The sequence below is a fragment of the Bubalus kerabau genome, chromosome 10 (genome assembly GCF_029407905.1).
Source record: "Bubalus kerabau isolate K-KA32 ecotype Philippines breed swamp buffalo chromosome 10, PCC_UOA_SB_1v2, whole genome shotgun sequence".
NCBI classification, from domain to species: Eukaryota; Metazoa; Chordata; class Mammalia; order Artiodactyla; family Bovidae; genus Bubalus; species Bubalus kerabau.
The window spans coordinates 53609744-53634052 of NC_073633.1; the positions used below are offsets into that span (position 1 = coordinate 53609744).

At 37.9% G+C, this 24309-nt stretch overlaps 1 long non-coding RNA gene across 8 annotated transcripts in view; it reads left to right on the plus strand.

The window, feature by feature from the left end:
* Window positions 1-24309, plus strand: part of LOC129621369 (uncharacterized) — a 102995-nt gene that overhangs the window by 17880 nt on the left and 60806 nt on the right. Inside the window, exon 3 of one of the 8 annotated variants that reach the window (XR_008699252.1) lies at window positions 12779-13091. The exons of 5 other annotated variants lie outside the window; for them this stretch is intronic. This is a non-coding gene — a long non-coding RNA (uncharacterized LOC129621369). Of the gene's footprint in view, window positions 1-605; window positions 988-8803; window positions 9157-12778; window positions 13092-24309 lie in introns of those variants that run through there. 2 more of the 8 variants (XR_008699255.1, XR_008699256.1) reach the window with 2 other exon arrangements.

Consider the following 24309-nt stretch of genomic DNA (forward strand, 5'->3'; position numbering starts at 1 on the left):
ACGTGAAAATCCAGGCCAGTAACATAAATGTTGTCAATCCCAAAACACTCAAGGACAGTACTCACAAGAATAATTATTTTACTTAAGCTATGACTAGTTTGGTTAAGTTGGCAGGCTTGAATTGAGTTGAAATTCATTACAGTTTTAAAAAACATTCAGCCAGGCTGATGGAATTAACTAGTTACTTGACTAAATTGACTCCCAGTGTGAAGTCACTAGTCAATTTAATCAAAATGTTCCGACTGACTGTGCATACAAAGGTAAACCAGACACTTGAATGTGCTCTCCTGGCTATTCTTTATTAAATGAAATAGCAAATGTAAGGAGTTTTATAAAAGGTAATATGAATAGCAGATGATATAAAATGGGACAGAAAGCAAGCAGTTTCTGCCCTGGGATTCGCACTCAGAAATCTCACTCACAGAGTTTGGATCCTCTAAATATATTTGCCAGATTACTGCTTAAACTCACAATCCATACTGGGTCTTCCTGACTGTATCTGCTAGGATATTTCTGGTCATTCTCTGTAGAGCCAGAATGTTTTGAGGATCTACTCTGTTCTGTGCATGTCTTTACTCATACAAAGATTACATTTCTATTTAAAGGGAAAAAATGTAAAATCAGATCATCTATGACATGCTCTAACAATGGACCAGAATATTTTCTTCCTGGAATGTATCATTGCCAAGTTTGTGTGTCATGAGAAGAAAAGATAGAGGGAGGAAGGGAAGGAAGGAAAAAGAAAAGAAAGACATGGCATATTAGAGAAAAAATATCAAGTGGAATCTGCATCATATAAAATGAGTAGTAAATTGAACCAAGTTAAACTATAGAAACAGCTTCCTTCTAACCCTAAGAACCTCTGAGTCTCAAAAGCAAAATCACTTCTTAGCATCCTCCTCCTTCTTTCTTTTGTAACATTTTATTAAGATGCTGTGGTACTTCTTTTTAAAGAAAAGGACAGATTTTTAAAGATGCAGGATATATTCAGTAGCATGCAGGACTCTAGAAATAGGAGTTCTGAATGCTAAGCCTGAATGTTACTGTCTTTGGGGAAATGGGTTCAGATGATGAGTCCTCCTTATTGTGGAGAAAGAGAAAAGTTGAATAGTTTGAAGACTTCTTAGCAGTGAAACTCAACTCTGAAGAGCCTTTGAGGTGAGCGAAATAAATCAGAAACATATGGATTACATTTCGCCTCAAGTGCCTCAGGGCTCAGAGTGTTTGGCTAAGTACATTTTAGGTTTTTCCCAATACAGAATTGAAAAAATACGATTGCCTGAAGCAGTTTCCCAAGCCCAACTTGTACTAGGATTCAGCTCAAGGAATGTCTTGCCCCTCTTCCATTAGAAATGCAAATGATCCCCAAGCATCAAATTTTTCAGAATGCTCTCAGGGAACGCCTGGCTGATCTGTAGGAGGCGGCTCCATAGATGGCATCATTATGAGAAGAAAAGGGGAGAAGAAAGAGAAAGAGAGAAAAAAAAATCCTCTCTTCAGAATCTTCTTCTTTGTGCTAAGCAATTATTTGTGTTCTTTCTAGTTGCCTCTCATTCTGAGCAAAGGCAATCACAATGTTGTGTGAACCTCTGGGTGTGAACGAGGTCATTACGCTGTCTGCAGGGAAGGTCACTAGAAAAATCTGGTCCAGAGGATCACACCAGAAACCTCTCAGACCCCCCCAAAAAAGGAGAAGCTAGTAGAATTGCTAAAATGAGTACAGGATACATATTTCTTCCATACTAGTAGAGCATTTATGATATTGGGGCTAGATATCAGCTGATTAACCTAGGACTCAAATAATAAAGATGATAATAATGTCAGATAATTTACTTACTATGAATAATCTGATTTTGATCAGTTTTATGACCTCATCCCTAGACATTCTGATTTCATTTTCTGGAATAGGGTATGGATATTTAGTGTCCAGGATAGAAGCTATGCACCAGAAAATGCCTTTCATGATTGTTGGGAGTAGCACTCTTTTTGAAATTAAAAAACTTAACAGCCCAAATGTTCCTAAGCAGCAAAATGGAAAAATAAACTGTATTATTTTGTACTATGACATTCAATGGAAATTCTCTGCAGCAGTATAATGGACTCTAGACACAAGTTACAAACACATAAACATGGCAGCATCTTAGAACACATGGAGTGCGAGTGGATGCTCACACTGAAATTATTCCATTTGCCTCTGGAGACCAGACGTAGCTATCATTGCTGCCACCTCCCATCTTTAAGACAAATATCTGCTGTCCTTGAGGGGAGGTGTCTGATTGACAAGCCTGGTCCCTCTTTCAAGTCAGCCTGTAAAGCCAATCTCTGTCACTTTCAAATTCTCTAGTGCTAGGTAGAAGAAGGTCTAGATTGTGAGGTAGGAAATTTCCACAATAGAGAAAGGAAGATTGGAGGCTAGGAAACTGAAAAAAATACCAACCGTTACTATAAACTCCAAGAGAAAGACATGAGACATGAGAAGCAGGAGTGACTCAGGAAACCAGTGAAGTCACTATTAAGTCTAAGTAAGCTATAGTTGATGTTTTGAAACCGTTAGTAACACACTAGAATTTAACTCCTAGATAGTATCTTATGGGAGATAAGGAAGAGATGGGGAATTAAACATATCATAAATCTTTTGTCCAATTTTGGAAAATGATAGAGATAATGATTGATTCTAAAATTGACAGAAAATTATTTATATTATATATATATATATTTCTGTCCAAATATAACATTTAAAAATATAAGGATGGAGGGAGAGGAGTGAATAGATGGAGCACTGAGGATTTTTAGGGCAGTTTTGTATAATATTTTGTATAATCCCAAAATTTTGAAGACATCATTAGATGTCCAAACTCATGGAAGTATAGTGTGAAGAGTGAACCATGATGTAAAAACTATGGACTCTGGATGACTCTAATGTGATAGGGTAGTTTCATCAGTTATACTAAATGTACCACTCTGGTGGGGGATGTTGATAATGTAGGAGGCTGTGCTTGTGTGGGCGCAGGGAGTATATGGGAAATCTTTATACCTTTCCATCAACTTTGCACCAAACTGTAAATAGAATCTTAAAAAATTGTAACAATAATTTCTTGGGGGTAATAATTAGAATGGGCCACAAGAACAGCTTCAGAGGTGCTGCTAACATTGTATGCTAATTACATCACTGTGTAAAAATATATCAAACTGTATGCTTGTGATATATTTTGCTTCCATAAAGGTTTTTAAATATATTTTATGAAAGAACAATACGGGCTCATGATAAAAAAACACTGTTTGAAAGTAAAGACATAGAGTAAGTAGTAAGTCTCCCTATACCCGAGACCCACAGTATTCTATGTCCCCTACCTAGAGGCAATGCTGTAATAATTTCTTCTAAATCCTTCCTGAGATACTTTAGAATTGTGTGTATTCTTGTTTGTGTGTATGCTTGTACTTAGGAGAGAGATATATATACACACACATATATTTATATAAAAATATGTTCATTTGTATTTCCCCCTCTTTTTTCATAATCAGTACACTATTATATTCTACGTGGTGTTCTCCATCTTGCCAATTGGGTTGATTGCCCCTCATTTTCCAGGGCTACACAGAAATCATGGATTCTATTGTATGTTAGACTGTTCTGTATCCAGTCTATGGCTACTGAAAGTCATACAGCAGAGAATGTTTGTATAAATATGTCACTGTATAAATGTATGAATATAATTAGCATGCATATATGTATGAATATATGTACATAAGCATGTGAAATTGCTGTATCAAATGGTAGATGCATTTCTAATTTTGATTTCACCAAAATACTCCCCAAAAGTGTTGTACCATTTATATTTTGCCAATGAGTGAAAATACTGTTCCTCCCTGTCTTTACTAGCCTAATATATTGTCAGGGTTTTTCAACATGGCCAATCTGATAAATGAAAAGTGCCACTTGGAAATTTTAATTTGCCTTTATTCAACTGGCTAAATTTAGTAGTAGTTAGAACTTTTTTCATGTGTTTAATAGTCATTTGTATTTTTTGTATATTCTTGTTTTGCTCATTTTTATAGTGAGTTGTCATTTGTTTATTAGTTTTTATTGTGATAAAATATACATAACATTTACCATTTTAACTATTCTTAAGTATATAATTCAGTGGCTTTAAGTGCTTTCATATTGTTATGCAACCATCAGTACTGTCTAGCTCCAGAACTTTTTCATCATCCCCAGCTAAAACTCTGTACCCATTAAACAGTAGCTCCCCATCTCCTTATTAATTTTATGAGTCCTTTATATATTAAGATCATTCATGATTTATCATTTAAATCCTCTTCATAACCCTCTGAAGTAGGTAGCTGTTTGTTTAATTCATTCCAGTCTGACTTTTACCCTCAGTACTCAACTATATCTGTTCTTACCAAGGTTGTCAATGACCTTCATATTGGTAGATCCTATCATCAATTTCATTTCTCTTCTTGCCCTATGAACAGAATTTGACATAATTGATAGTCTTCTAGTAAAACTTTTTACACTAAGACTCCAAGGTGCCACAAACTCATGGATTTTCTTTTCTTTTTTTTCGGAGAGGCCCCAATGGCACCCCACTCCAGTACTCTTGCGTGGAAAATCCCATGGATGGAGGAGCCTGGTAGGCTGCAGTCCATGAGGTCGCTAAGAGTCGGACACGACTGAGCGACTTCACTTTTCACTTTCATGCACTGGAGAAGGAAATGGCAACCCACTCCAGTGTTCTTGCCTGGAGAATCCCAGGGACAGAGGAGCCTGGTAGGAGGCCATCTATGGGGTCGCACAGAGTCAGACACAACTGAAGTGACTTAGCAGCAGCAGCAGCAGCAGCAAGTATCAGTACTTAACATTACTTCTTGTCTATCCTCACTCCTTTTGTGATCTCTTCAAGTCTTATGGCTTATGTAGCATCTGTATGCTAATGACTGCCATATTTATAACCCCACCCCAGAATCTCTATCCTGAACTCCACACTTGTATATTTAACTGCTCCTCAATATTTTTACATAAATACTTATTATTAAATACATCAAAACTAACAAGTTCAAAATTGAATTTGTAGATTATAGGTTCTGATAATGGTAGAACAACTTAGTTGGACTATCCCTCCAATAAATAGGAATTTAGCACTGTGGACAAAATATTTGTAAAACACATTTAAAAGTACTGTAGAGCAAGCAATATATAAAGAAGCTGTAGGGAAGTAATTCCTTGAAAAAATAGAAATTATTTATGGTAATGTGTACATTTTTGTGACTGTTTGCCTGAGGACACTCCCTGATCCACATGAGGCAGAACTAGAGGAAGTAATAGGCTTGCTGAATTGAGGTGTCAGAGGACAGAGTTTTGGGCTAGCAGAATAACTTGAAAATTAAAGGTGGGAGAAAAACCAGAAAACAGTGGCTGCAGAGGTGTCCAACCCCCAAAATATGAACATAACTCTTAGAATTCTTGAGTAATCACTGAATTGTGAGTGTTATATGAATATTCCAGAGGCCTTGCAGAAAGAGCACATGAAGGCTAAAAGAACTGAGAGGAAATCTCAGTGCTTCCCACAACAAGAAGGACAGTTTGGGGTTTGAATCAATGCCCTTCATAGGGAGATAATGGAATCCAAGTTTCTACAACTTGCTACACACTGTCCAGCATTCACTTAAAAAAAAAAAAAATACTAGACAGATGAAGAGACAGAGAATTCAAACCCAGCTCAGAAAAAAAGCAATCTGTGTAAATAACCCAGAGATTCTTCAGATGTTGAAATTAGTAGATAAGAACTTTAAAGCTGATATTATATGTATATTTCAAGGAAATAAAGAAAGCTATATTTATAATGAATAAACATGAGAAATCTGGCAGAGTAATTAAAACTTTAAGAGAATGCAGTAATTGAAATTAAAATTCTGCAAGATGAGTTTTAAAGCATATTGCAGATGGCAGAAAAAAGAGTAAATTTGATGATGGATCAGTAGAAGTTAACCAGTTTAAAAAAGAAAAAGAAGCATGTAAGCAATTTATTTCATTAACGTATAAGAATATATCAAGCAGTGTAACATATGTATAATTGGAAACCCCAAAAGAAAGCAAAATGGTACAGAAAAAAACATTTGAAGAAATAATGGCAAAAATTTTCCAAAATTTGGTGAAAAAAACAAACAAACACAAATTTCAGATCCAGTAAGCTTAGTTACAATGGAAATTAGAGAATATTTTGAATTAAATGATAATAAAACACAACATGTGAAATGTGTGAGGTACAGTTAGAAAAGTGATTAGAGAGCCATCTGTGGCTGTAAATGCTATTTTTTAGAAAGTTTTAAAATTAATTATTTGAGTTTCCACTTTAGTGAGCTAGAAAAATAAGAGCAAATTAAACCCAATGTAGTAGAATGAAAGAAATAATGAATACAGAAATGAATGAATTTGTAAATAGAGGAAGAATCTAATGTCAATTGTGTTTCTACATACTAGCAACAATTAATATTATTCATTTATAATATCTTTCAAAAATACAGATTTAGGAATAATTTTTATGGTGAGAGACTCATATTCTGAAGACTGCAGACCATTACTCAGAGAGATTGAAGAAATATACAATGAATAAACAAATGAATAAACAAACAAATGAAGAAATATACCATATTCATGAATTAGAAGACTTAATATTACAAAAATAACCTTTCTCCTCAAATTGAGCTGCAGATACAACACAATCCCAATCAGAATCATCAGGATTCCTTATAAGAATTTAGAAGCTAATCTTAAATTTTATACGGAAATGCAAGCAACCTTGATAAGCTGAAGAAAAGGAATAATAAGGTTTAAGAACTTGTACTCTCTGATCTCAAGACATTTTTTTTTTTTATAAAACTGTAGTAGGCAAGGCAATATAGCATTAGGTATAGAATGACAGATAGATAAGGACAAAAAGAGGACCTTAACCATTACTTCATATCAACTAAAAGATCCATTTGCAAAGAAACATAAAGTCTAAAATTATAAAATCTTAGAAGAAATTATAAGAGTGTATCTTTGTTATCTAGTATCAACTTTACCTAGAGTTGGTCAAAGATTTCTTAGAAAAGACAAGGAAAACAATTACCATAAAACATCAACAGCAAAAAAGATAAATTAGACTGCATCAAAACTGAAAACATTTGTTCATCATAAAGAACATTAAGGAAATTAGCAAATAAGCCACAGATTAGAGGGGAATGTTTTTAAAAATACATCAGTCAAAATGTACTCTACAATCAAAAGGCAAGCCAACTGATAAAATATAAATACTTGAATAGACACTTACCTAAAGAAAATCCAAGAACTTTCAACAAGCACATGAAAAAGTGATAACATCATTATTCAATAAGAAAACACAAATAAGTCCACTGTGGAGTATGCATTATTTACCTTTAAAATGGTGAAGATTAAAGAGACTATCATGCTTATTGGTGGGGTATAAGATGGAGAAGGCAATGGCACCCCACTCCAGTACTCTTGCCTGGAAAATCCCATGGATGGAGGAGCCTGGTAGGCTGCAGTCCATGGGGTCGCTAAGAGTTGGACACGACTGAGCGACTTCACTTTCACTTTTTCACTTTCATGCATTGGAGAAGGAAATGGCAACCCACTCCAGTATTCTCCTGGGAAATCCAATGGACAGAGGAGTCTGGTGGGCTACAGTCCTTGGGGTCATGACTTAGTGACTATACAACAAAAAAAATGTAAATTTTAGATTAAGAAAAAAATGTAAATTAATATTACACTCAAATTACTAGGTGTTCGTTTCATCCTTTTGTGTATTCCAAACTTACATAAATGAGCAAATATGTCGAGGATAAGGAAGTTAGCTTCTCACAGTTGGGGAAGGATTACAATCAGGGAAAGGAAAAGGCAAGAACCGTGTCCGTGTTTCTGGATTGAAATATTAGTATAAAGTCATGGCTCTTAAGGCAGGTATATAGATAAATAGATGGATAGATGAAAGAAAGAGAATGAGAAATATTTATCTATAAGACAGACTTTGTATATATGTGTGTGTGTGTGTATATGCATCTCTGTATCATATTTACACATACTGCCCAAGCTCTATTTGCTTAGAGGGTCCAGGACCAATTGCACACCATCAGTAAGAATAAACATGTGTCCAGATCTTAGTTTCTGCCCCAGTACCTTTCTCTCATATACCCATATGGTTTATTCCCCTCCATCCTTCAAGTATTTTCTTATATGTCTCTCAGTGAAGCTTAAGCTAATCTATTCTATGTAAAATTGCAACTTTTCATCCAGTCTACTCTTCTTATCCACCATCCTTGATTTTTGTCCACATTGCTTTTGTATCATTCTCTAACATGGTGATTGATCAATCATTTTTATTTTCTTGCTTCCTACTAGAGAGTGAACTCCTGGAGGGCAGGGATTTTGGTTTATTGCTAATTCTCTAGCACCTAGAATGGAGTCTGGCACATACTAGGTACTCAGTAAGTATTTGTTGAATAAATGAATGTCTGACCACGTTGCCAGAAACAATGTTTAAATTCATGGCCAGTCAGTAACAGAGGTAGGATATGACTTTGTCTTATATTAACTACAGGGTTCGTTACACAAAATGCCTTTATCATATGAAAGATCTGTGATGTGACACCAAATGTGATTCTACCTTGTAAGCACTCAATCCTCTGTGGTACCTAAGGTAAATTTGGCTGGCTTCCTAGTTCAGCCCAGGATAAGTTTAGGCCAGTTAGACTAAACTCAAGGGCTATACTCAAAACCCTTTTGTTCTGAATTTTCATTTAGGTCAAAGAAGAGAGACCAGGCCTTTGAGATATGGTGGCACCTACCTAATGTCCTTACCCTGGGATCCAGATTTTCTCTGCCCCAGGAATTGCTCAGGTTTCAGGTCCTGTGTATGTTCTTTCTTTATTTGCACACAGTCACCAATAACCTGGTAAGAGTGTTCATGTGAAATCCTAAGAAATTTGTCCATGTAAGGGAGAAAAGGGAATGAAAGGAAAAAAGAAATAGAGAAGAAACAAAAATTAGCATCAAAAGAAACAGCTGCATGTTTGGCAACTGATGATTGTTTTTTAAGAAAAAAAATATATATACTTTCTCTAATATTAGTTCCTAAAAGGGTAACTAGAGACAGCTGGATTTCTGTAGCAGAAGCACAAAGCTATAGACAACAGTAAGCAGCTAAAGCAACAAAACAGGAAAAGCTCTGTCTGGACATTTTGGCTTAAAGTAATTGAAAGTTTAAAGAGGAAAAAGAGAATATGACAGTTTAGATATCACTCAAGTCTGTCCAAATGCAAATATGTACCTAGAGACCCAGTTCCTTTAGATTTCTCAGTCTACTAGGTTCTGAAGGGGCTGCTAATTATTCAATTTTTTTCCTTGGTCATTGGTAGACATGTGACCCTCACCTGGCTGATCTTAATACCAAGAACCTTTGATCATGGTGAGGGGCTTAGGAATGACCTCATGCCCTAAAGGGCAGGATTTTTTATAGATTTCATGTAGCGACTAAGTGAGATAAATCTTCATTTTCTCCTGCGCTTCCCAAGCTGGGATGGCATAAAGCTGCCTTTATTAGTGGCTATGGTCCCCTCTTCTTGTCAATGGAAAAAGCCTGTGGACAGCAAAAACAAATGAAGCCAAAAGCCCGTATGAACATAAACAGGAAGAAATAGAGAAGCCAGGTTCACTATCTGAATTCCTGGGAGCCTTCAAAATTCTTCCTGTCCCAGGACTTCCTGATCATGTGGATTGTTTCTAGCTACTTGGTGCAAACAGAATCTAGACCAACAGACCCACCCTTCAAAAATGCCATTTGTCTGTTTGTCAAATTATTCTTGACACTATACTAAGCATTGTAAAAAGGAAGAAACTGCCATGAACCCAGTCTTTAAGAGCTGAAAACATAAAACATGCTGTTGGGAATACCAGACCACCTTACCTGCCTCCTGCGAAACCTGCATGCAAGTCAAGAAGCAACAGTTTGAACCAGACATGGAACAATAGACTGGTTCAGAATTGGGAAAGGGGTATGTCAAGTCTGTATATTGTCACCCAGCTTATTTAACTTATATGCAGAGTACATCATGAGAAATACTGGGCTGGATGACGCACATGCTGGAATCAAGATTGCCAGGAGAAATATCAATAACCTCAGATATGCAGATGACACTACCCTTATGGTGGAAAGCAAAGAGAAACTAAAGAGCTTCTTGATGGTAAAAGAGGAGAGTGAAAAACCTGGCTTAAGACTCAACATTCAAAAAACTAAGATCATGGCATCCAGCGCCATCACTTCATGACAAATAGATGGGGAAACAATGAAAACAATGACAGACTTTATTTTGGGGGGCCTCCAGAATCATGGTAGATGGTGAATGCAGGCATGAAAATAAAAGACACTTGCTCCTTGGAAGAAAAGCTATGATAAACCTAGACAGCATATTAAAAAGCAGACATTACTTTTCCATAAAAGATCCAACAAAGTTTGACTACACTTTGCCAACACAGTATAGTCAAAGCTATGGTTTTTCCAGTAGTCATGTATGGATCTGAGAGTTGGACGATAAAGAAGGCTTAGAGTCAAAGAACTGATGCTTTTGAACTGTGGTGTTGGAGAAGACTCTTGAGAGTCCCTTGGACAGCAAACAAGTCAATGCTAAAGGAAATCAACCCTGAATATTCATTGGAAGGACTGATGCTGAAACTGAAGCTCCAATACTTTGGCCACCTGATGTGAAGAGATGACTCGTTAGAAAAGACCCTGATCCTGGGAAATATTGCAGGCAGGAGAGGGGGACGGCAGAGGATGAGATTGTTGGATGGCATCACTGACACATTGGACACGAGTTTGAGCAAGCTCTGGGAGATAGCGAAGGACAGGGAAGCCTGGCATGCTGCAGTTCATGGGATCACAAAGAGTCGGATATGACTGAGTGACTGAACAACAACAATAGCTATTGAGATTCCAAGAATTCCCCCAATGTGGTTTAGTACACCTCGGGGTGGTTTTCCATTGAGCCATGCCTAGCCATTGGTTGAACTCAGGTAGGCTCAGGAATAAGACCTGTTGATTCTCAGCAGCATAGTTAAGTAAAAGAAGGAAATTGTGATGAGACCAAGTCCTGGGGAATTTCTGTAACTACAGGGATGACTCTGAGCTGAGCAATCAGTAGACCAGCTAAGAGTGCTGGATTTAGGCCAGTCATAGAATTGAAGGAGATCCAATATGAGTGCGAGACAAAAGGACAGGGTGAATGAATCTGTGAGTCGTAAGAGGCAGGGGAATTACAATTCTAGGTGATTGATCCATGGGAGGGATATTGTCAACCTGTGGCCTGAAGTGTGGGAGGAGGTAGCAAGTTATATTGGCCAGAGTCCAGTGGAGTTCCAGCCTAATAGGTTGCAGTTCTTTGAAGATCTGGTTTGCCTTTTCTGTGTGGACAAGTTACCTATCAACCTATCCTTCAAGGTCCATGTGAGAACCCAGAGTTCAGAATTCACAGTGAGCTCTGAGTCTTCACCCTAAACAGCCTGGAGAGGATGAGTCAGATGACGCCTGTAAGCCGCAGTCCTAGAAAGGGTCCAGGACAAGCCAGAAACCAAAGTTCAACATTCACTTCTAGGGGAAACCCAGAACTGTAAATGTAAGACCAGACAAAGTGATTCAAGGCTGAAGAACCCAAGGAACAAAGTAGGAGACAGGAGAGGTAATGAGAACAAAGTGATTGCTTCTAAGATTTCACAAAGGCAGCTGCAGTTCTCCCAAACTGTTTTTACTAATGGAGTAACAAGTGGGGCATGACTTGGAGACTGAACAACAACAGTAAGTGGGTTGTGGAAGATGGTGGACATCAAAGGCAGAAGCATTGACACACAATGAGCAAACAGTGGGCTCTGGGAAAGGCAGCGTTCAGTTGGTATACAGGTGGTTTGGGCCCCATCCTGGGTACTGTTGGGGTGGTGTAGTGGCACTATTTACTGGACTTATAGTCATGTCCCAAGAATGGCAGGATCCTATTCTTCCATCTGCCATATTCATTCCAATAGAAGAGAAGTATAATGGGTCTGAGCAGACTACTGCTGCTGCTGCTAAGTCGCTTCAGTCGTGTCTGACTCTGTGCGACCCCACAGACGGCAGCCCACCAGGCTCCCCCGTCCCTGGGATTCTCCAGGCAGGAACACTGGAGTGGGTTGCCATTTCCTTCTCCAATGCATGAAAGTAAAAAGTGAAAGTGAAGTCGCTCAGTTGTGTCTGACTCTTAGCGACCCCATGGACTGCAGCCTACCAGGCTCCTCCGTCCATGGGATTTTTCAGGCAGGAGTACTGGAGTGGGCTGCCATTGCCTTCTCTGCTGAGCAGACTGCCTGTACTCAAATGCTCGGTTCCCTGTTAACTACCTCTATGCCTTTAAACAAGTTATTTAATCCCTATTCCTTCATTTCCTCATCTGTAAAAAGGAAAATGTCTGGATACTACTGCATAGGATTATTATAATTGTCTTATTAATACACATTAAACACTTAAAAACTGCCCCTAACAAGTATTAAGCACTCACTTAATGTTAGCAATTATTACTCTCTCAAGAGAGAAATGCATAGGAACAGTTAGCAAATGGGAAACCAAGGACCTCTTTGCTTTTAACTTGCATGAGTATCTAATAAGCCCAATGCAAAGCATATGATTGGAGTTTAAAATCTGAGGGGATCTTTGCTGCTCCCTAAAGCTTAAATCCAAATCTTGGATCTTAACAGGGTCTGGCCTGGCTTATTATTAGAAACTAAAGGAATGACCATTGTGCTTGGGAATGTGTGAATAAAGAAGAATCTACTTATTCACCAGCTACAGTGACGAGAAGACAGCAAAACAGGGAATGGTGATGCTCCTAGTAAATGCAGCCCAGTGAATGCCCCAGGCTCCTCCCCAGACATACTAATAGTGTATTTCTCTACCCAGACAGGAAAATGGGAGTGGGCTGGTCACAGGGAGTAGAGCTGAGTCTCTGTCGAAAGAACTGAGGCAGGTGCTTCCACACCTATCCAGCCATTCGTAATATGGATATCTACTCGTAATATGGATATCCAACCACTCGTAATAAAGCTACTTTTAGAACCCTCAGGTTCGTGGGTCTGAGCTTATTTGAAAAAAGCCTGTCTCCCACTTTTAGGATTTGTTCAGAACTGGCCAGAATAAGAAGCAACACATCCCATGCATGGCTAACTGGGCATGGTAATTGACTGAAACTTTCTTCCCTCATGGCTCAGCTGGTAAAGAATCCACCTGCAATGTGGGAGACCTGGGTTCGATCCCTGGGTTGGGAAGATTCGCTGGAGAAGGGAAAGAAAGGCTACCCACTCCAGTATTCCTGCCTGGAGAATTCCATGGACTGTGTAGTCTGTGGGGTCACAAAGAGTCAGAAACGACTGAGCAACTTTCACTTTACTCTCAACCATACTTGTATAATTTTTGATAAACAGAGTGTACAAACATGAGTTGATACGTCACATAATAATGAGTTTATATTGATAACTTTTTATTTCCATCTTTCAAGGAAGCTATTTTATTTTATTACTGGCTGACTCAGCCAAAGCTGTTTAAGAGGTGTGAACAGCGTTGTCTTTCAGTGCCAGGTCCTGCAGTGCTCTTGCAGCAACTCCTCCCCAGCCTCCAGCACTGCTTCAGGCTGCTTTCACACCGTTTCTGATGATGCTGAAGGCAGCCCCCCCCCCCCACCCACCCCCGTGCAGGAGTTACATAGAGATATGACATATCCTTGTGTGCACCGTCATTTAAAAGGATGAGAATACACAGAAATGTGTGGGGAAATATTAAGAATATTGTACACAATCAATATTTATGTATATTATGAGACGGCGGCATCTACAGGAAGGTAGATGTTACCTGGGAAGGGTTGTTAATCCCACTTTCTCTTCATTTTTGGTATATTGGATTCTATAGATAAGATATGTGGCAAGCCTCCTATAGTGAAATATTGCTGCTAAACCTATGAGAGCAGAAATTTTGTTTTTCCTTTCTCACTTCTTTCTCACCCCAGAATAGTCTCTTCTGCTTCGGTACAGACAAATTTCACAGAATCACAGCGTTTATGGTCTGGAAGCAGTCTCTTTGCTCATCATTCTTTTTCTGATACAGATTTCCCTCCTAGAACAATGTTTCTTTTCCTTAAAATACATTCTTTAGATATTCCTTGAGTATACATCTGTTGTTGGTAAACTCCAACTTTGTTTGTCTAAAAATGTTTTTGTTTCATTTTCATTTTGGAAAGATCATTTTCCTGGGTATATATGTGTAGATGGTTATTTTTCCTCAGAATTCTGAAAATATAATTTCACTGTATTTGAATTTTGTATTGCTGTAAGGAATCTGATGTGAGTCCAATTGTTTTTTCTTTGGAGATAATCTTTCCTAAAACACTGTTTTTTTTATGATTTTATTTATCTTCCTTATCCTATAATTTTATTTACAGATAGAGATTTCTGTTTCATATTTGTTGTGGTTCTTATCTCTGAGAATTTGTGATTATTATCATTTCTAAAAAAATGTTGTTATATTTCAGATATTATTCTTCCCACTTTCTCTGGTCTTTTCTTCTGGAATTTTGATTAGATATTTTCTCTTTCAACTGTCCATATTCTATTACACTTTCGTCTTTCTCCTTAAATAGTAATTGCTTCAGTATACAGTATGTAAGAAGCAGTTTCCTTAGAGTTATTCTTCAGTTCACTAAGTCTCGCTATAAGTCTCCCTTTAACTCTGCCCATTCTGTTATTCACTCCATCTATTGATTTTTAATTTTTAAAGTTATGTGAATTTTTTATTCATAGACATATTTTTGTTTGATTTATCTCAAAATGTGCTTATTTTTTTCTTGATATATTGTTCCTTGATCATATTTTCAATTTCCTCTTTGACTTCTTTACATGCCAATTGTATATTCTTTTTCTGGTAATTCCTTCCTGAAGTCCATGGAAACCTACGTCTTTTGTTTGTAGTTTTGTTGAATCTTACTCATTTGAATTTGTTTCTCAAAGTTTTGTCATTTTGGTTTCTCAACTCAGATTCGTTTCAGTAATACCTGTGTGAATTCTGCAAAGTTCACTTCAAAGATGATTCTTTACAGGAATAATTTGCTCTTCTTTCTGCCAGGGACTTTTTCCATGATCACTGTAAGTTCATTTGGGACTGAGGCTTCCTAAATCAAATTCATAGTATAGAAATTCATGTAAACACAGAATTCTCCAGACAGACTTCTTTCCTCATAAGAGCTTACATCCAGATTAACAGGCTTCTCCTCTTTCCAGCAGAATGTTTTCTACCCACCCTTTCACTGAAGTTAAACTCCCTTTAAAGCTCTTGATTCTATATAGGAGTCCCAATTTCAACTCCTGTGTTACATAGCCCCAGGGTCTGTCTCATGTCCTCATATGCAGCCTTTAAATCACACTGAGTCACAGGGACCAGCAAAGGCCTGGAGAACAGCCCCAGCTTCAGTATCAGTCTATTATACTTGATTCCCATTCCTTCCTAGTTTTTGGTCCCTAAGGATTTCTCTTACTTTGTTGTAAATGTGGCCAAACCTTTAAATGTCTTTGTTATATTTTATTCTGTGCTTCTAAGTGTTTTGAAACAGGATATTTAGTTCTTAATAATTCCCTGATAGGAATTGCAGGGTTAACTTAGGTTAGTCTGTTCTTTATCACAACACAACTCTTATTTCAAATGGCTTGTTAAATTAGTATGTTTAAATAAATAAAATAAAAGCAGAACTTCTCTGGCTATTGCAAGGCAAGCCTTTTTGAACTTTTTCTTACTCTTCATGACAGCATCCACAGTACCTGCTGGGGCCGATAGAACTACACAGATCATGTAGGACTTCTCTCTTAGACTGTGTCCATGCCACAAACTGAAATGGGTTAAGATGATAAAGTGAGGTAGCATCTCTCTATTGAAGCATTTGGCTTCCTATTTATAAATACAAATGGGACTTATACCTAAATTTACAGTTAATGTATTTATGTGGTTCTATTAAATTTAAATGCAGGGTTACCTTGATTTCTGAAATAACTATGCTGATGAAAAATTTAATGTAAATCAAACCCTCCATTCCCACTTACTTTTGTTGTAGTATCAGAGCTACATTACCATGGGAAAATTAGTATGGCCCCGGGACCCAAAACTACCTTAAAGAATGCAGAGAATCTATTATAAGTACTTATTAATTGGAAAAAAAACAACCCTTTATAATAAAATATTATCTCTTAATAAAATATTAAGCAAAAAATGGAACATCATAAATTAGATTGTAAATGAGATATGGAAGAAAGAAGCTCCGTTTCATTAATCAAGCACTCCAGGCTTTAAAAATTATATTTATTATATCCACAAACCCAAGACATTCACAGAAGGCTGAGTTAAGGATGTCTTCCCTGGTTGTTTCTGGTTCATACTTTTCCCAGGTGTGTTAGGACAGTTAAATGTAATGGAGTAGAGAGCTAGTCACAGACACAGACAGGCTTAGATATCTGTAACCAAGAATCTCTGTCAGCATGAAGCCCCACACTTTATCTTCTGGCCACAATTGTGGTGACTGACTTCAGAAGTCAGATCCAGAAAGATCTGTGATCCGGAAGCATGGAGAAGTGGACTTGGGTGGAAAGACCACATGGCTTGGAGGTTTGTTTGCTTCCCCAGCAGTACAATAAGAGCAAAGGGAAAAACATGAAAGTGAGGCAGAAAAGAGGGAAGGGAGACAGAGCAAAGAAAAACACAAGGGGAAGATGCGAAAAACAAAGTGCCTTTTCTCAAATGAGCAGTCAAATTTGAGAAAGGGCACTGGTATGTGTCTGCTCCTCTGAACTCCCTCACCCAGCAGCCTGTGTTCTCTGCATCTTGTGGTATGTCCTGTCTTCCTTACGCAACTAAATTTCTCGAGAGTGGGGCATAAATAATAATTGTTATATTTCTGTAACACTTTGTTTATAATTAGATTCTCTCTTACATTATCTCACTTATTATTCAAATTAAGGAAGGCATTTTTTAAGATCATCTCCATTTTATAACTGGTGAAATTGAGTTTCAAAAAACATTAAAAGATTTGCCCAGGATCAGATAGCTAGTAAATTATAAAGCCAGGAGTCAGACCAAAGTTCTTTGACCAACTTTCCTGTATTTGTCCTCCTAAACCAATGCCCATGTCCAGTTCACTCCTGTATCGTTTATCACATCTTGCGTAGGACTTCACACAGAGAAGATGCTTATTTAGTGAAGGAATAAGTGTTTCTGAAAGGAAACAAGCTTCCTATTGAGATGAACTGGAGGAATGTTTTCAAGCAGTCACGTAATCTTATATTGTGTCTAATTTGATCTGGTTGTACTTCATCTAATATATATGGTTATTTGTATAGCCATGATTTTCAAAATATTTCTACAGCTTTCTCCCATGTGGGAGGGGTCCTTTCTAAGAATATAGCCTCTTTCTGTAATAACTTACACTTTATGATCTCTTCTCTGGGCACTGCAGTTGGCTTACACCATTGGGAGTGATGATTAAACTGCTAGAACTAACATTTGTAAACCATCCACCAGAGGCCAGGACAGTGCTTGGAGTTTTAGAGGCTTCATATCATTTAATCCCCTCAAAATATGATCATTTGAGAAAGAATTATAATCAACAAGACTCAGAGACTTTGCTCAGATTAAGTAATTTTCCCAAGATGATTGTACTGATAAGTGAGAGAGTAGGGATGCAAACTGAGGTTGACCTCATTCAGCAAACATCTAAGGCAAACCCACGCTCTTCTAGTAGGTTAAAATGCCAAGTACCGCCTCCAAGGAGTTTGCCTTTTTCAGTCTACTGATGATGCAGACAACCAAGGAGATAGAGGATTGCAGTGCTTTGTGGCAAGGGCTATTTGAGAACCCAGCCTGATGTGCTGTAGGAAGGGGTTTTGAGGAACATTCAAAGAAGACTTGAGGTCAGGAAACCTTTGGAAAAAAGATTATCTTGAACTAACTCTAGGGATTTGAAGTTAGTCATATACAAGATAGAACAAAGTACATTAAAGGCAGGGAATATGATATACATAATATACCTGACATATATATATATATATATATATGAAAAGAAATTGAAACATCACAGGTTCTTTGACATGATGTCTATACCATGGTAGTATCACAAATAATAAACAAGTGAATAGATAGATGGTTGTTCTACTCAGACAACTGTCAAGAGAGCCAGAAATTAAGAGGGTGTGTGGTTTAGTGAAGGTAAAGAAGTGAGGAAAACTTTGTGCATCAAGCTTAAGAGTTTGAATTTGATCCTGAAAGTAATACAAAACCATTGGAAAAGTTTTGATACAAGAGGATTCAAGGGGAGTGATAAGAGATTAAAGTTTGGGAAACATCACTCTTAGAGTGAGCTATGTACAGGCCATAAGTGAAGAAGCCTCAAACTCTAAGCAAGGAAAAATTTAGGAAACTCCTGTAATAATAGCACAGGAAGATGTTGTAAGAGGCTAGACTGAAGCAGTAATAGTGAAAATGGATGGGATGGAGCTAACTTAAAAACTTAGGGACAGAGAATCTATGTAAGGTTTGGGGGAATGATTGGATTGGAAGATGACCTGGTGGTGGTCTCCTCTTTTAATGAATTTAGAGATCATGTGATTTGGGAGAGGGGAGTGGATTGTTACACTTAGTAATGAATACGTGGAATTTTAATCATAAATTAGGATGAGATCACCAGGAGACAGGAATGGAGATCCAAGGGTACAGCCCCAAGGAACACTGACTATAAGAGACAAGAACAGCCCAAAAGGAACCTGAGAGGAATAATACAGAGGAGGCAGAAAATTAAGGAGGAGGGAGAGAAAGGTTGTTTGGAAACCAGACCCAAGTGGGTTCGTTACTCCTCTCAAATGTCAGAGAGAAAACACTTGAAACAAGGACAAAAGATGTTGTGTGGACTTCACAAGGTGACTCAGAAAGAATGACATCAGGATGAAGGTGTAACCCCCATGCAGAGGGTTGTAGGACAATGTGAAGAGTAGGCAGTGAGCATTCTTTCAAGAAGCTTGTCTGCGGAGGGAAGAACTGACACAGGAGAGTGTCAGAAGGAAGATCAGATGTATGTGTTGTGAATATTTGCTCCTAGTCTGAGGCTTATTGGTTTATTTCCTGAATCATGTCTTTTAATGAGCTGACGTTTTTAATTTAGATGGAGTCCAATATATCTTTTTTTTCCTTTATGGTTAGTGTTCTCTATGTTTTCTCAATGAAATCTTTACTTAGCCCCAAGGTCATGATGATAATCTCCTCTGTTTACTTCTAGAAGTTTTATAGTTTTAACTCTGTTTATATTTATGACCCATTGTCAATTAATTTTTGTGTATAGTGTGAAGTAGGAATTGAGGCTCATTTTTTCCTGTGAATATGCAATGGTTCTGGCATTCACTTTTGAAACTACTTTCTTTTCTCATTGAATTGCTTTGGTCCCTTGTCAAAATGTATTTGACTGCATAAACATTGGTTTGTTTCTACCCTCTGTATCCTAGTTCATTAATCTGCCTGCTTATCCATTTGTCAATACTCTATTCTCTTAATTAACATATCATCTTGGCTTCAATTATTCAGTTGTTAAGTAACGAGTTAATTCAATTGACTCACCATAATTATGGAGCCCTTTGCCATTGTTTTGTTCTTTTGTTCATTTGTTTTTTTAATTTATTCAATATAGATTTATGGAATGCCAACCCTTTAACAGACACTGTGGTTGGTACTGGAAAACAGCAATAAATTAAGTAAATGTAATTCTTATCATAAAGAACTACTGTAGTGAGGCAGACACTTAAAGAAACAATTTTTATACAATATAATAAGAGCAATCACTTAGTCAATAAATATTTATTGAGCATATACATATTAAACTTGGCAGTGTGGGTTACTGAGCTCATGTGAAATTTCAGCTTTGCAAATGCAAGTGTGAGCTGCTTTTCCTAACCTCATGTCACCCACATACTATCTTTTCCAAGGTACACCTTCACCGCTAATTAGTTGGATCCTTCTCATTTGAACATTTTCCTACCATAATAATATGAATAGTAATACCTTATATTTGCATGGTGCTTTCAACTTTTCAAAATGGTTTTACATCCATGATCTTGTTTTTCTTTTTATCGTACATTTTTCCTGTGAGTTACGTAGAGCAAATATGATTAGCTTTATTTGACAGAGACAAGTAGATTATAGAAGTGTTAAGTGATTTTTTTACTATCACACAGCAAGGGCTACAAGCCTTCCCCTATTCACCCCCTCAAATCCCTTTCTGCTTCTTTCCCATTGCTCTTTCTTTTGAGCATCTTATCAGTACACACTATACCGGGAAGGCTTCCAATTTCAGGTACCACTTCTGGGATCCAAGTTAAGCTGCCACAATGGTACCTTATGCTGAAAGACTACAATAGATTGTCAGTGTTATCTTCAAGTGCTGACGGAGATTTATGAATGGGGATGGAGAGAAGAATCATGATCATTTTCACTATTACAATTGCCCGCAGAAGATGTATAAAATGTCTGACACTTTCTTCATCCTTTTCACCAGGCATCAGCTGTCAGGGGAAGGTCGCCCCTTCCCACCCAGCTTTGGAATGAAGTGATAAATGTGTCAGAAAGCTCATGCCAGGTGCAGTCTTCTGCCTTGTAAACAGTTTTCATTGATACATTAAAGTTTGCTTTCTTTTCTTAAGCCTTCATAAAGGTGCTTGAGAAACAGCACTGTCACTGCTAAATGTCTCCTTTATTGTGGGACTTTCATGGATACAGACTTATTTTTTAAAAAATTAAATTGTTTAAGTGTCTGGATATCTTGCATCTTATTTGACAATATGCTGTTCAGGGTGTCAGGGCAATTGCTTTTACATTAAGAAATGTACACCAGAATTCTGAATTTTCATGGGCTCATTCTCTTCTTCCATCCTCTCTTCTTTTCCACCTCCAATAGCTTACAAAAAAAAAAAAAAAAAACACACCACCTTATCAAGCCTCTAAAGACATGGAAATACTAAATGCATATTTTTTTAAACCAGGATTTTTAGGTCAGTTTATTTTTTTCAGTGTTTAATGCAGAAAAGGGCCCCATTTTGCATTCCCGTTGGCAATGTAGACAGAGTGAAAAGTGTGTAATTGGGATCACGGCAGGAAGTGTGCTAGGGACTAAGAAAGTTTTGCAAAATTAAACTATCTAAAGGATACAGGGAAGAAAAGGACGAATATCTCTTTGGGCAGAATACAGGATACAGGACGTGCCCACTTTTCGACAGAAGATGAAAGGGATGCATTATCCTATAAAATAAGAAAACAAAAAATGCTGTCAGAAACAGAACATGAAATGATCCATTTAGTCTAGGTCTCCTATTATTATTATTATTGTTTTGTTAAATCATATATTGTCCAACCAAGTCAAAGAGAGAGTAAAGTCAAACCTGGATAAGAATTTTGCACCAAACGTACGTCTACAGTGCTCTCACACTCTCAGTTTCTTAGTCATCCAAAGTCATCATCTTGGGCTCCATTGATGGATAAGTCAAGAGGAGGAGAGACTAAATGATTTACCCAGGGTTATAGAGACAGAGACTGTCCAAGCAAGAAACTAAGTCTTTTATTTATTTTTGGCTGCACTGCGTCTTTGTTGCTCTGCATGAGGGCTTCCTCTAGTTGCGCGAGTAGGGACTACTTTCTTCTCTACTACTTCTCAGCACAACGATAAGCGTGCCTGCTTCTCATTATGGTGGCTTCTCTTGTTGCAGAGCACGGACTTCAGTAGCTGCAGCACACAGGCTCTAGGCATGCAGGCTTCAGTTGTTGTGGCATGTGGGTTTAGTTGCCCCTTGGCTTGCAGAATCTTGCCAGACTAGGGATCCTGTTTCCCCTGCACTGGCAGGTGGATTCTTTACCACTGGGCCACCAGGAAAGTCCTAGTCTTTTTTTTTTTTTTTTAATTGGTGTGTAATTGCTTTACAATGTTGTGTTAGTTTCTGCTGTACAACCGTGTGAATCAACTGTATGCATACCCTCTCTCTTGAGACTCCTTCTCACTCAGGCTATCATCCCACCCCTCTAGGTCATCACAGATCTTCAAGCTGAGCTCCCTGTGCTATACAGAAGCTCCCCACTAGCTATTTATTTTATACATGGTAGTATATTTATGTTACTGCTCTTCTCTCAATTTATCCCAGAAACTAAGTCTTTTTGAGTAATTCCTGCTGTTCTCCATCCTTATCTAGTCTGTTACAGTGTCCTGACAGTTTTTCTGCTTCTGTTTTTTTCCTTGCATCCCTACTTCCCCCACACTTACCAAGTTTCTCCTCACTTTACCTCTAAGATTTTTCATTCTAGCCTCCTCCTGTCTTATGTGTCCTGAACTCTGACCTTCAGAAACCTGGTTCTAACCATATTCTACCCAGGTATGCCTGCTCTCTCTGGGCTGCCTCTTTCTCAGTGCCAATCACAATCCCTATAAATCCTTATGTATTCATTTCTTATGGCAGTGATAGCAAAGTACTGCAAACTCAGTAGTTTAAGACAATAGAATGTATTGCCTCACAGTTCTGGAGGTTAGAAGTCCAAAATCAAGATGTCAATGGGGCCAGGCTCCCTCTGAATCTTTCTTTGACTCTTCCTTTTGGCCTTCTTTGACTTGCAACTGCCTAGTTCCAATCTCTGTCTCTGTCTTCCCATGGTGCTCTCCCTGTGTGTCTGTTTTTACATGGCCATCTTCTTATAAGAATATGAGTCAGGTTGAATCAGGGCCCACCCTTCTCCAGTAGGACCTCATCTTAACTAATTGCATCTGCAATGACTTTGCTTCCAAATAAGGTCAATGAGCTATTTCCAAATAAAGTCACATTCTCGGGTATCGGAAGTTAGACCTTCAGCGTATCTTTTTTTTTTTTTTGGTGGCACCTGGGAGTGCACTTCTTAACCTGTAACATATTCTTAAGTGACCAGATCCAACATAGCTAGTTTTAAATCTCAAGTCTCACAATATGTAACCTCAGTCTGGTTCCAAGTGTGCGATACAGACAAGTCCGGTGATAGCACCACCATGAAGGAGAAAAGGCTGAGTCCTGAGGAGAGCATCTGCCTGAGAAGAAAGTTTATTCAAGGCCTCATAAGGCATAACACCTGGAAGGATTGTGGTCAAGGGGACCATAAAATTGCTGGAAAGGACTACAGACTCTCTTTTGTCCAAGACCAACCATATTCATTCCCACTTTGGGGGCTTGATTTATTCTGTTTCTTCCCACCCCCAGAGAGCATCCACTCTGCTTACCCTTCAAAGTCCTATTCATTCCAGAAAATTATTTGCACAGTCCATATTTTCTTGGAAGCTTCTGGACAACAACGTAGTCTTCATTGCTCTTATTCTCCAGCCCCCATGGGACCTGTAGCCTGCATACCATAACTTTGCACTTAACTATGTACTGCTCATAACCATTTGTACCAGATCTGACCATTTATTCTCTGTCCCCCAGAGGACTAAGACCTGGGATGAACACTTGGAATACTGTAATTCTTTGGGGCTAGATAAAGCTTACGCACCATTTCCTGACTCCTTAAACTATGCTGAGAGGTGCCATGAGAATGGGTGTGGTGAGAGGGGATGTTAGGGGAAGAGCTGCTAAGCCAGCCACTCTTGTTCAATTCATCATCCTTCTTTGATCCATATTTTTAATTGGGGAGAGCTATATAGACATCATTTGGATTTGAAGGAGTTCTCCAGCTAAGTAAAAGTTTGAAAGCACAAATCTAATTTAGTTTCCTCATTTTGTAGGTGACTAAACTGACATGCAGACAGACTGAATGTCCCCTCCACCATGACATAGCTAGTTTGAGAGCTAAACATTCTTTCTACTAGGAATATACCTACTTCACCTAGTATAATTCTCATAACAAACTTGGAGAATGTGTTGTTATTATTTCTCTTTCAAAATTAACAGAATTTAATACAAAATAAAATCCAGATGATTTGCTCAAACTGTGACAGTTAGCAGGGGTGGAAATGCATTGTCTCAGAAGAATCAGGAACTCTTGGGGCTAAACCATGAAGATCATTTAGCTGAACCAGCTTTATGATGTTTGCTGTAGACCTCTAATCATAAACTCATTAATGTGTCACAATGTATGACACGTTAAGGGTTCAATGAAATTTGATTTAAATTGTTGTGTCATTTGGTCATATTTTACATATGAATTTTATATATTC